General features: G+C 46.2%; 1 pseudogene; it reads left to right on the top strand.

The window, feature by feature from the left end:
- The first annotated feature begins 340 nt into the window (after positions 1–340).
- The window catches only part of LOC146606838 (rab3 GTPase-activating protein catalytic subunit-like), a 28,556-nt pseudogene continuing 16,487 nt past the window's right edge, over positions 341–12,409 (top strand).

The following is a 12,409-nucleotide window of genomic DNA, read 5'->3' as shown; positions in this document are numbered from 1 at the left end:
AAAGAAAGCCAAAGAAAAGAAAGGACAAAAACATTAAGAATATTACACAGAAAAAGAATGAAACGGAAAACCCAAGAGTGGGAGGAGACAGCACACTATAAAAGCCAAGAGAGGCACGCAGACAACACACAGACGCACACGTTGGGCCAGCCTGAGGAAGGCCTAAACCGGCCGAAACGTCGCGACGGCCCAATGACACAGAAGCACAACATTAAAACACAAAACAACAAAAAAATAATAATAATAATTATAACAATGACCTACCTACGGGTAATTTTTGGAAACGGGATAGGGACATCACACCAATCCGTTGGACGATCACAGCCTCTTGGGGCATGCTATGGGGGACCTTGACGCCCGGGATGGGAACAGGTATGGACCGTGCATTGGAGCCCGGCCCCCTTCGGGGACCGGACTCCCAAACTTGATTTCCCCTAACCCTTCACTGGGCTGGGGGTGTCCCGACCCCCTCCCAATCCTAAACCTAACCACTTATAAAGAAAACCAAAAAAGGAATGTGAGATGGGGGTGCCATTAAAACAATAAAAACAAAGAAAGCTAGAGTGCTAAGCCAGTGCTAACAAGAAAGCCAAGGTGCTTAGCTGATGCTGGAAAGGAAATATGATGAGGGGGTGCCATTGAAACAAGAAAAACAAAGAAAGCTAGAGTGCTAAGCCAGTGCTAACAAGAAAGCCAAGGTGCTTAGCTGATGCTGGAAAGGAAATATGATGAGGGGGTGCCATTAAAACAATAAAAACAAAGAAAACCAAAAAAGGAATGTGAGACGGGGGTGCCATTAAAACAATAAAAACAAAGAAAACTAAAGTGCTAAACTAATGCTAACAAGAAAGCCAAGGTGCTAAGCTAATGCTAACAATTGTATGACAGTGACACATGATAAAGTACAATTTGTACATGGGACTAGTCATCTTTATATTGAGTTTCATGGATGCTAATATGGAAGCTAACATTATGCTATGGCTAAAGCTAATGATGACAGTTCAAGGACACAACAGTGGTTGCCCTGGAGATCGATCAAGTGCATGATGGGAACCAGGAAGTCAGACCAGGCAGAGCACATGGAGCACAGGGAGCAGGTGGCAGACAGACCAGGGAGGAAACCTCATTCGAAGGACAAGGTGCAGGTATGTGAGAATACATGATAACAAATATAGGAAACGACTGAAGGAGAAGCATTTATGAGATGATATTAATACTCTAAACTTGCAGAAGCTAAAAGTCAATAATTGTGAGTTAATGAGTGAAATTTTCAAAGTCACGGACATACGTTAAATTTCCATAAACCCAAATAGGGCCTCATTAGCTCTCTAAAATGCGATTGAATCTGAGGATATTAGTACTTTAAACTTGCAGAAGCTAAAAGCTAATAATTGTGAGTTAAGCAGGATATATGGATCATGCAATCAATCGGAGACCTCCGCGTCTCCGTGGCTGGGGTAGTCGCAGGCGGCCTTCGGGCACTGCCTTCGTCCCCCCAAGTGCAGACATGCAATCAATCGGAGACCTCCACGTCTCCGCGGCTGGGGCATTCGCAGGCGACCTTTGGACACTGCCTTCGTCCCCCCAAGCGCAGACCGCCCGGGGTGGCTCTTGAGTGAAATTCTCAAAGTCACGGACATACGTTGGATTGCCATGAACCCAAATAGGGCCTAAAACTTTAAAAATTAAAGCCCAGAAAGGCATTAATTAATTACCATTATCTTATTTAATTGATGACACACTCCAAGGCGTGATCAACCTTGGGAGGGCCTTCCTTGGATGAGGATGTCTAGTGATAATGGCCGAAACATCCAATGATTCCAGGGTCCACTACTGATGATGTGTCCTAAATATTACTTTAAAATCAAATTAATGAGACTATAAAAAGATAATACAATAAAAAGCCGTGGGGGACCTTGCCGCCTGGGACGGGAGCAGGCATGGCCAGTGCATTGGAGCCCGGCCCCCTTCGGGGACCGGACTCCCAACTTATTTCTCCCCTAACCACAGGGGGGTCCCTAACACAAAAAACGAAGACAAGAAGTCACGTACAGAAAAACAAGTAGAAAAAGAAAAAGACAAGAAGTCACGTACAGAAAAACAAGTAGAAAAAGAAAAAGACAAGAAGTCACGTATAAGAAAGAAAGATAAGCAGAAAAAGCAAAAGACAAGAAGTCACGTACAAGAAAGAAAGATAAAGAGAACAGAAAAAGACAAGAAGTCACGTAAGATAAAACAAAGAGAATAATGTAAATAAACACACGGAAAGGATTTAAAGGAAGGGGGTGCCATAAACAAAAGTACAGTGAACAAAGGACGGGATGTCAAAAAAGACAGGGGGTGCCATAAAAAGATAAAGAGAAACAAAGAAAGAACAAGGGGAAAACAAAGAGAAAAATAGTAAGAAAACTAAAGATATGAAAGACAAGAAGTCACGTAAAATAGAAAGAAAGCAGAAAAAGAAAAAGACAAGAAGTCAGAAAAAGTAAAAGACAAGCAGTCACGTACAAGAAAGAAAGTTAAGCAGAAAAAGAAAAAGACAAGTAGTCAACTTAAAAAAGCCCAAGTGGGAGGAGCTAACAAAAGTATAAAAGGCCAAGAGAGGCAGTCAGAAAACAGAGAGACAAAGACAAGACACACTGGGTCGGCCTGAAGAAGGCAAAAACATGCCGAAACGTCGCGAACGGCCCAGTTGATGCTAAATGTGCACTATAACCCTAGATAAGGGCAATTTTTTGAACCAGGGCAGGGACACCACCACCCGGCCCCATCGATGGCCCGTGCACCTCAGGCTACCAGCTTGCTGGTGGCCTGATTCTTTTCTAACACCTACCCTAACCCTCGTAAAGTAGGAAATGGGTGGAGCAGTTTATTAAAAGGGTAAACGTACATGGGTTTGATTGTAAGGCCCAAACAGAGCTGGCACAGGTCTAACAAGCATGAAGGGACAAACTGAGTGTGACATAAGGAAATTCTTACATGTGTAATTATCTTGATTACTGGTGAAGGACTACGTCACATGTAATCAAACATGACTCATTACTTATAAAAGCCCTTTAACTAAAAGTGTATCAGAAACTCTCCTCTACTGTTTACTCTGTTTATCACCCAACAGTGACCTCGACCCTCTTCAAGCTCCTCACTGGTCAGTTCGAGTCAGGACGGCTGAAAATCCTCAGTGTTTACTGGGTAAGTTAAACTGATCAGTGGGACACTCAGGGACAGAGACCATGATGCTTTGGGGCAGACCACAGAGGTTTTACTAGTCAGTACAGATTTCAAACACACCGCTAATTACTACATTAAGGTCAGTGCATTAAGTGCACTGACCTTAATGTTGTATTTTTCTGGTTGCTAATACACTTGGATCCATTACAAACATACACATTGTTGTGTGATGTGTGAAGACTTTTTATGGCTTTGTTTTTTGTCCGAACAGCACAGAGGAAACTATTTCTAAGCTAAAATTCATGCATCAAATGATACGCAGCAGATAAGACGGATGTAATCAAGCTACCGATAGAAAGAACATAGTAAAGGACAAATAAAGTGTCTTTTTTCCTCATTGTTCTCTGTGTGGGCCTCCTACTTCCTCCCACAGTCCAAAGACATGCAGTTAGTGGGGACAGGTTCATTGGGGCTCTAAATTTCCCACGGTGTGAATGTCTGTCTCTGTGTTTGCCCTGCGACAGACTGGCGACCTGTCCAGGGTGTGCCCCGCCTCTCATGACAGCCCCAAGCACTTTACATGTGATGTAAAGTGGACTTTTCTTTTGTTGCCACGTCCATGATTTAGAAAATGTTACACAGATGTTGTCCTGCTTCGCTGTGCTGAAGCGTGTGCTTCATGAAAAGTTTGAATAAGAAAATATCAGGTCAGTAACTGTTTGTGTTCCCTGTAGGTGAGGCTGTGACAGAGCTCTTTAAACTCTGCTGTAGGACTGAGTCTACAGAGGAGATTCCTGGAAGAGGATACGCTGAAGATGAGGGCAAAGGTCAGGTTCCTGGCTTTACTTGTTGAGTGACCATACTGCATTCTGGAAACGTGCGTAGCTTACTGGGAGATCTGGGCTGACCCGGGCCTCAGTAATTGAACAGAAACTCTTGGATGTGTTTGTCGTCTGTAGAAAACAGTGATATCAGCTCTGCTTTGTCCAAGCTGACCGAGCCAGCAGCATCTGTGCCCATTTCCAAACTGTCTGTCTCCAACATGGTGCACAGTGCCCGGAAGCACATTCGCCGCCATCGACACATCGATGAGTCGCCCCTTAACACCGAGATACTCAATTCTGTCCTTCTGGTAAGAGTTAATCATGTAACCTGTTTAAAAGGCATTAACTAGTCGGAGTTGACTAATACTTGACTGAGTTTTAATGGTTTCAGCTCATTTTATGAGGAAACTGATTCTGACAGAAGAGGTGTGGATCCCGTGTTAGGAGACGGTGAGCGTGATATTCAGAGCAGCAGAGACCTCGGAGCGTGTGGTAGTTTGACTCGTACTGATGTGGCTCCTCTGCTTCTTTTCACAAACAGTTTTTCCTTCCTGGTCACTGTTGAGCCCGTCACACTCAGCAGCTCGAGCTCGAGCTAAGACAGCCTTGAATTTTAAAACTACAGCCGTAATTGCATTTATGTCTTAGAGTGCTGGCCACAGATATTGATCCCATCTGACAGCAGCTCAGTAAAGCACAAGAGCGTCATCTTAAACAGGATATCAGGCAGCGTTCTTATTTTTATTGTCTACTTCTGGTCACATCCTGCTTTTGCCACTGAGCGATCAGCATCCTGTGTTTGATCATGAAGTGATGACTACGTGAGCTCCACTTGTTTAATTCTTCTAACATCTATAAAACAACAGAGTTTCTAAATGACAGACTTATTTATTTGTGTTTGTGTCTGAGTATCTGTTTCCAGATGCTGCTGTGGAGAAGTCTGACTGTAAGAATAACACTCAGCTGTCCAACTCCAGTGGGACATCGGAGCAAGAGAAAACCTCTGATTATGTATGTTTGCCTCTTCACCACTCGCACACTCAAGGTTACACTCAGGTCAGGTCCAATATAAGTTTCAGAGTGAAGACAGGCTCAGTGCTGTCAGTACTTTGTCAGGATTTTTATTAGAATGTATTAAATTTGGTGTCCTGCTGTTTGATTTCATGCTGGTCTTTTCCCTCGTTGTAGAACCTTTTCCACCAGCTGAAGTCAGCCCCCAGTGACAGTCTGACCTACCGTCTGGCTCTGTGTGTGTGTCTGGTCAACTATTACTACGGTGGGCTGCGGGCTGTTGGACACCTCTGGCAGGAGTTTGTCCTTGAGTTGCGTTACCGGTGGGAAAATAACCATCTTATTTGTGGGTGGGTACCTCACAGGCTCGTGCTGCTTTGATTTTAAAGATGTCACACATATTAACATTTTCATTCTATAGCAGGTAAAATAAGTATTGAACACGTCAGCAGTTCTCTAAGCAAATATATTTCTAACGCTGCTTTGATGTGAAATTATCACCAGATGTCGGTAACACAGGGACATTAAACACACAGACATTTATTTATTACTTTATACAAATGTTGGTGATGACAGTTCATGGCAGCGTCTGTATGGAGAAACCAGTCCCATCATTGCTCATGACTTTGACCCACTCACCACACAAACAGTCTATAAATCCCGAATGGTCTGTGGATCCTTCCCACAGATTCAGCTCAGGTGATTGGCTGGGCCGTTGCAGCAGCTTTACTTGATTTCTCTGAAACCAACAGTTTCCATTGGCTGTGTTTGTGATCATGGTCTTGCTGAAACATCCATCCTTGTTTCATCTTCATCATCCTGGTAGATGGCAGCAGATTTTAATCAACAATGTCTCCATTGAGGAGGCTACCCCCCCCCCCTCCCCCCTGTCCCCTTCCGGCTGCCTCTGCCTCAATTTTATCCCACAACTTAGACATTCACATTACTCACACCCTCATTACACATACATATAGGATCTTGGGGGTGGGCACAATACACGGAGTCCAAGTTACCATCGGGGTGTACACCTCACCCCTGGCATCGTTGCCCACCTCTCAATTTTAAATACACGTAGACATTGAGGGCTATCAGGAGGGACTATTACCTGCTGCTCTCTGGCAGGTAGCTCCATGCCCTCCTGGGTTTTAATTGCACCTTAGAACACACATGCATCAACACTACAATGAGCGGGTGGAGGGAGGTTTGGAGTCTTCTCTCACCCCCGTTCTCTGCGACCTGCTGGAGCAGGGGGGCTAGGAGGAGGAGTTGGCCGTCCGACTGCGGTCTGGAGTGTGGGGCCTCCCTGCTGCTGCGGAGTCGGGGCGGTCTGCCTCTCCCCACCGCAGGGAAAAGGGTAACACCACCTGGGTCTGGGTGCAGTTCCCCCCTCCAGGGGCAAGGGTACCTAGACCCGGTTTGTAGAGTACGCTTGGGGAGTGTGATCGTGTGTACAGCGTCTCTTTATGTCTGTCTCCACGTCGGTTGAGTGTGAAGTGCACATGAGAGCATGAGGGTGGGAATGGATGTTTGTGTCTGTGTGTGCCTGTATGTCTGTGTCTATATGTCAGGTTGGGTATCACCTCTCTGGGGACATATCAGGCCCTCCAAGGTTTGGATGCCTATCTCCACCCACCACCACTTCCCCTGCCGGTGGCGGACTCCCTCAGGTGTCGGTGCGTTGGTGGTTCTTTGTATCTGGGGGTGGGCGTCCGGGTACACACCGGCTCACTCCTTGGCGGCCGCTTATTGGGGCTCGCTCGGGCCATTTCGGAGGTGGGGTGCCCCCGGCCTCTCAGCCTGGGGCCCGGTCACTCAGGCACAGCTGGCTGCCGGCGGAGCTCACGGGCGCGTCACTACAACTCCCCCTGGCTTCTGCTCCGCGGCTGCTGAATGAGCCCTCATCTGGGACTCTCCTCAGCTCTTACTGGGACAGTGGCGCAGCTGCCCCTCTGTGGGTCTTCCTTGGTCTCTTGTGTTCTGGGGGCCTCTGGATGTCTGGAGTTTTGATCTCCTCCATACCTGCTTGATACCATAAAGGACAGGGCTGTGGCTCCCCACACTCCCTAGCAGATCATTACATGGAGAAACCTTTGGAATGCAAGCATGCTGATCCACACAGGTGTACACATGGGTATTCACAGACGCGGACTACAGCTTTCTTGGCTGCTGCCTCAAAGCACACTGTGCGCTGTCTATCTTGCGTGTTGCACAATATCGTTTATTATTTAGTAACTATTGATATCTATGGCTAGCTAGTTTATTGTGATGGTGCTTTTTTTTTTTCTATTATTATGTTGCTCTTTGTTGTTTGCTGTCTCCTCTGTTTTTTTTTTTCTCCATACAGGTGACCCAGGAGTTTTGTTTTTTTTATTTTTTTTTTTGTTTGTTTGTTTTTCTCTCTTCCCCCCCTTCTCACCGTCTCTTCTCCCCTTTGGTTTTCTTTCTTTCTCTCCCCCTCTTTCTTTCATTCTTTCCCCCTGTCCTATCCCACAGTCATGTCTGTCCCGTTTGCAACTGAAAATAAAATAAATTCATAATTATAATAAAGGTCAATCAAATGGACCAATATGGCAAGGCCATGATGATCCACTTGGTAAAATAAATCCGCTTGGCATCTTTCTTGGCCTCAAGACAACAATTCTGATGGCTAAAGATCCAAACGGGACAAAAAAAAAAGAAAAAAAAAACATCTATCCTTGTTTCATCTTCATCATCCTGGTAGATGGCAGCAGATTTTAATCAACAATGTCTCCATTCATCCTTCCTGGAGTTAGATTTAATGGCTCAGTCCCTTTTGCAGCTTGTTATAAAGTTTTTATGCATAACTTTTCTAAGCAATCACACATTTTTTTGGGAACATCAAAATCATAATGCTCCCACCTCCAGTGTTGCTGTGGTGTTTTTGGGATGCAGCCACCCAAACACGGTGTGTTTACAGCATTCAGAGAGTTTTGCTCTTAACAAAGGCAGTCGCACTTTTCTCCTCTCCCTCAGCTTCCCTGCTTAGCCTCTTGTGTCCTTGTCTAGTCTCGTGTTTTTTGTATTACCGTATTTTCACGACCATAAGGCGCACTTAAAAGTCTTAGATTTTCTTCAAAAAGTGCGGCGCGCCCTATAGCGCAGTGCGCCCTATGTGTTGTAAGGAGGACGTAGTAGAGAACACCATGAGAACGTTAAAGGGTGAAGTGTGGGCGTTGATCGTATATACCGGGACAATCGCACATACCTGTATAAAAGAACAGGTATGTGCATTATGCAGGACATCGTTGTTTTAACAACCCTGAAAATGGCAAAGAGACACGCTTACGAAGCACAGTTTAAACTGAAGGCCATCAGCTACGCGGAGGAACATGGAAATCGAGCAGCGGCGAGAGAATTTAAGATAAACGAATCGATGGTTCGCAAATGGAGGAAGCTGGAAAACAAGCTCCGGCAGGTCAAGAAAACGCAGCTGAGTTTCCGCGGACATAAGGCGAGGAGGCCCGAGTTGGAGGAAAGACTCGAGCGGTGGATCATCGAGCAAAGAGCGAGCGGGAGAAGCGTTTCGACGGTCACCATTCGGCTAAAAGCAGTTTCACTAGCTGAAGAGATGAACATTGAACATTTCCAAGGAGGTCCGTCTTGGTGCTTTCGTTTTATGAAACGGTGCCATTTTTCCATCCGGACCAGGACTACGGTAGCGCAGCAACTTCCAGCGGATTATACCGGTAATGAAAAGCTGGCCATCTTCCGCTCCTACTGCAGCAAACACATTGGCGACAAAACCATCCAGCCCAGCCACATCACAAACATGGACGAGGTCCCGCTCACTTTTGACATCCCGGTGAGTCACACTGTGGAGAAGAAGGGGACCAGCACGGTAGCGATACGCACAACGGGGTATGAAAAGTCTTCTTTTACTGTTGTGCTTGGCTGCCATGCTAATGGACAGAAACTGCCGCCTATGGTGATTTTTAAGCGAAAGACTTTGCCTAAAGAGAAGTTTCCAGCAGAAATCATCATTAAGGCAAATGAAAAGGGCTGGATGGATGAGGAAATGATGAAAGAGTGGCTGAGGGAGGTGTATGTAAGGAGACCAGGTGGTTTTTTCCACGCATCACCATCGCTGTTGATCTGTGACTCTATGCGTGCCCATCTCACAGCCGATGTGAAAAAACTTGTGAAGCAAATGAACTGTGAGCTTGCTGTCATTCCGGGAGGCCTGACAAAGGAACTCCAACCGCTGGACATCGGTGTGAACCGCCCGTTCAAAGTAAGGCTGCGAGCGGCCTGGGAGCGATGGATGACCGGTGGAGACCACAGTTTCACTAAGAGTGGAAGGCAGCGCCGGGCGAGTTACGCCACAATTTGCCAATGGATTGTAGATGCTTGGGCTAACATGTCTGCTGGCACTGTTGTTCGAGCTTTCGCAAAAGCCGGCATCGTTTCCGAGGAGCCGCACGGCACGGAAAGTGACTCTGACGGTGAAGACAGTGAACCTGGCATGTTTGATGGAGATTTAGCGCAGCTGTTCAATTCAGACACAGAGGATGAGGACTTCGATGGGTTTAATTGATGATAAAAATGTGAGTACCAAACTTTGTTTTGCTCCTGCTTTATTTTTAAATACGCACACTTGTATGCTTGTGTGTTGTTGATGATGACGATTATTGGTAATAAAAATGTGAGTAAGGTACCGAATTCACGTTTGCTCCCGCTTTATTTTTAAATACGCATACGGTACTTGTATGCGCCCTATGGTCCAGTGCGCCTTATGTGTGTGTTAAATACAGTAATGGCACACATAACTGAGACTGCGCCTTTTAGCACAGTGCGCCTTATGGTCGTGAAAATACGGTACTTTTCCCTGGAACATTCTCTCACAGTCTGTTCTCTAAAATCTAAAACAGGAATTATGGATTGGATCAACTGGTCCCTGGATGCAATTGACTCCCTTTCTCAACGAGAAGTCTGGGCTCGGGTGAGCCTGAGTGCTGAAGATATCTACCTATTCGGAACCATGGTAACAGGGTTCTGGCTGATCGGAGCTGGCTTGGCCCTGACTTATCGAAGAACCGGCTGTTCAAACCCCCACAAGGCTGCCCGCTGGGATTCAAACGATGGGAAGAGGCGTGAGTTTCTCAAAAAGGGCTCATTGAACGCAGCATGGATAAGATCTTGGAGAAGCTCACTGCGGTCGTTGTTAACTTGTTATTTTCTGTTATATTGCGAGAGTACTGTTGCCCGCGAAGGGTTGTTGTTGGTGTGGAGAAAAATGGCGTAACAAATAAAGCGCTTGGAGTGAGACTACGACGTCGTGTCTTTGAGTTCTCAGAATCGGCTCTCTGAGCACAAGAATGACAACATCACAGAGCGCAAGTTTGATAACATCATGGAGAAGCTCACGGCTCTCCAACGGGAGATTGAGAGACCAGTGTCGGAGTGTTAGAACAGCTTTGAAATTCATATGAGTTGTTCGCACTAAAGTAAAAACCTCCATCACTTATGCGGATACCCCTTCGGCCCCAGCCGTGGGCTCAAGGCTGGGGCCGAACAACAACTCCCTGATAACGACTGTGTGTAGACTGTTCTTCCCACTCCCTGCAAGGCCACCTGGGTTGGCTGGAAGACTGTTTACTTAGCCTGGCAGGGAGGAGGACACTGTCTCAGCTGAACTCTGGACACGCACACACTTACACAGACATATATACACATGCAGATGTACACTCCTCCCCCCTCCCCCTCCAAACGCCTTCGACGCTTATTCCCCTCCGATGCTGACGGTGGATCAAGGAGACCAGCGCACGCAGGCCCGGATGTACTGTCTACACTGGCTGTCTCTCACCCTTTACCCATCCCTGTTGCTTGTCATGTGTTTCTTTCGTGTATTAAGAGTTTTTTCATGTGCAGAGGTTTTTTTCTGTTCTCAAACTGTTGGAGCTCAGTCTGGGGGGAGTTATTTTTTTCTCCTTATCTTTCCTCATGTGGTGCATTTTCCATTGTTATACCTCTGACCTGTCTTCCCCATGTGATGTTTGTGTCATGTATGTATGGTCAGAAGGGTAAGATGGCGCTGGCAAAGGTCGGCAGCCTTAACCCAATTTCCATCGGGGTCAGCCTTCAGGATCAATAAAGTTTTATTGAATTGAATTAAGTGACCAAACTATATTAAAGTTAAAGCGTATTGTTGTACCTATGCATTACACTGGAGCAGAGCTTACATACATTCTTACCTGCTTACACTCATCATTCATTCGTCAAACTGAATAAAATAGCAATAAAATAGGGTGGCTGCAGCTCAGGCGGTAGAGCGGGTCGTCTACTGATCGGAAGGTTGGTGGTTCAATTCCTGGCTTCCCCCAGGCTGCATGCCAAATATCCTTGGGCAAGATACTAACCCCAAATTGCTCTCTGATGCGTTCATTGGAGTGTGCGTGTGTGTGCGCGCATGTGTGTGCGCGCATGTGTGTGCGTGCGTGTGTGTATGCGTGTGTGTGTGAGAGAGAATGTTACTTAGAAAGCACCTAGAAAAATGTGCTTGTGCGAATGGGTGAATGCACAAGTTGTGTAAAGCGCTTTGAGTGCTCAGAAGAGTAGAAAAGCGCTATTTAAGAACCAGTCCATTTACCATTTAACCAGAGGAGTATTGCACTGGTTGGATGGCAGCAGCCATGGAAGGAGGGTGTAATTGTCCCGTGTTATGCTGGTGTTTTGTATTAGATGTAAGCTTACATTTGGCAGCATTAGTGAACATTATACTTGTGACGGCCAGTGGGCTGGCCTTGTGTTTTGCTTCTTCATTTACCTGTTTCTTGCAGGTAGGTGGAGCTGACCCAATTATTGATGCAGCACACCTGAGGGGTTCAGTCCCAGTGTATATAAAGACACCTTGACTGAACCAGGGTGGGTGGCTGGCTTTTGGCTCCCTCTGGCACGTGTTATGTTTATTTGGAAGTTTCAGTTATGGCTGTTATGTCCTTTAACTTGTGTTTAAGTTGCTTTACCTTATTTTCATTAAATATGTCTTACAGTCTTTAAAAGCCTGTGTGTGGTCTCCCATTTGTTTGTCACTTCCTATGAGCCGGGGTGTGAGATACTGAATGTTACACAGGAGTGTCTCAGGTAGGAGGGAGGCTCACTCGGTCCATTCACTGAGCTTAGTGTTCAGTGATCGATGGTCCAGGGGAAAAGCTGTTTTCTTAGCCTGGCTGTCCTGTTTCTTGAACAGGTGCTGTCCAGGATGAGATGAGATTTGATTGGCTCTCCTGAGACAGCGAGTGCTGACCATGTCCTCCAGGGAAGGAAAGGGACAGGCACTATTCTTCTGTGCTGTCTTAATGACCCACTGAGCAGTTAGCATACCAAGCTGTTAGCAGTAGGTGGGGACACACTATGGTGCTGTGGTAAAAAAGCCACCAAGAGTTTCT

This window comes from Diplotaxodon limnothrissa, unplaced genomic scaffold, assembly GCF_057381915.1.
Source record: "Diplotaxodon limnothrissa isolate DT_005_m unplaced genomic scaffold, D_limnothrissa_male_GT1.1 unmapped_scaffold_5, whole genome shotgun sequence".
NCBI lineage: Eukaryota > Metazoa > Chordata > Actinopteri > Cichliformes > Cichlidae > Diplotaxodon > Diplotaxodon limnothrissa.
Note: the sequence above shows the minus strand (reverse complement) of the source record. Positions and strands in the feature narration are given on the sequence as shown.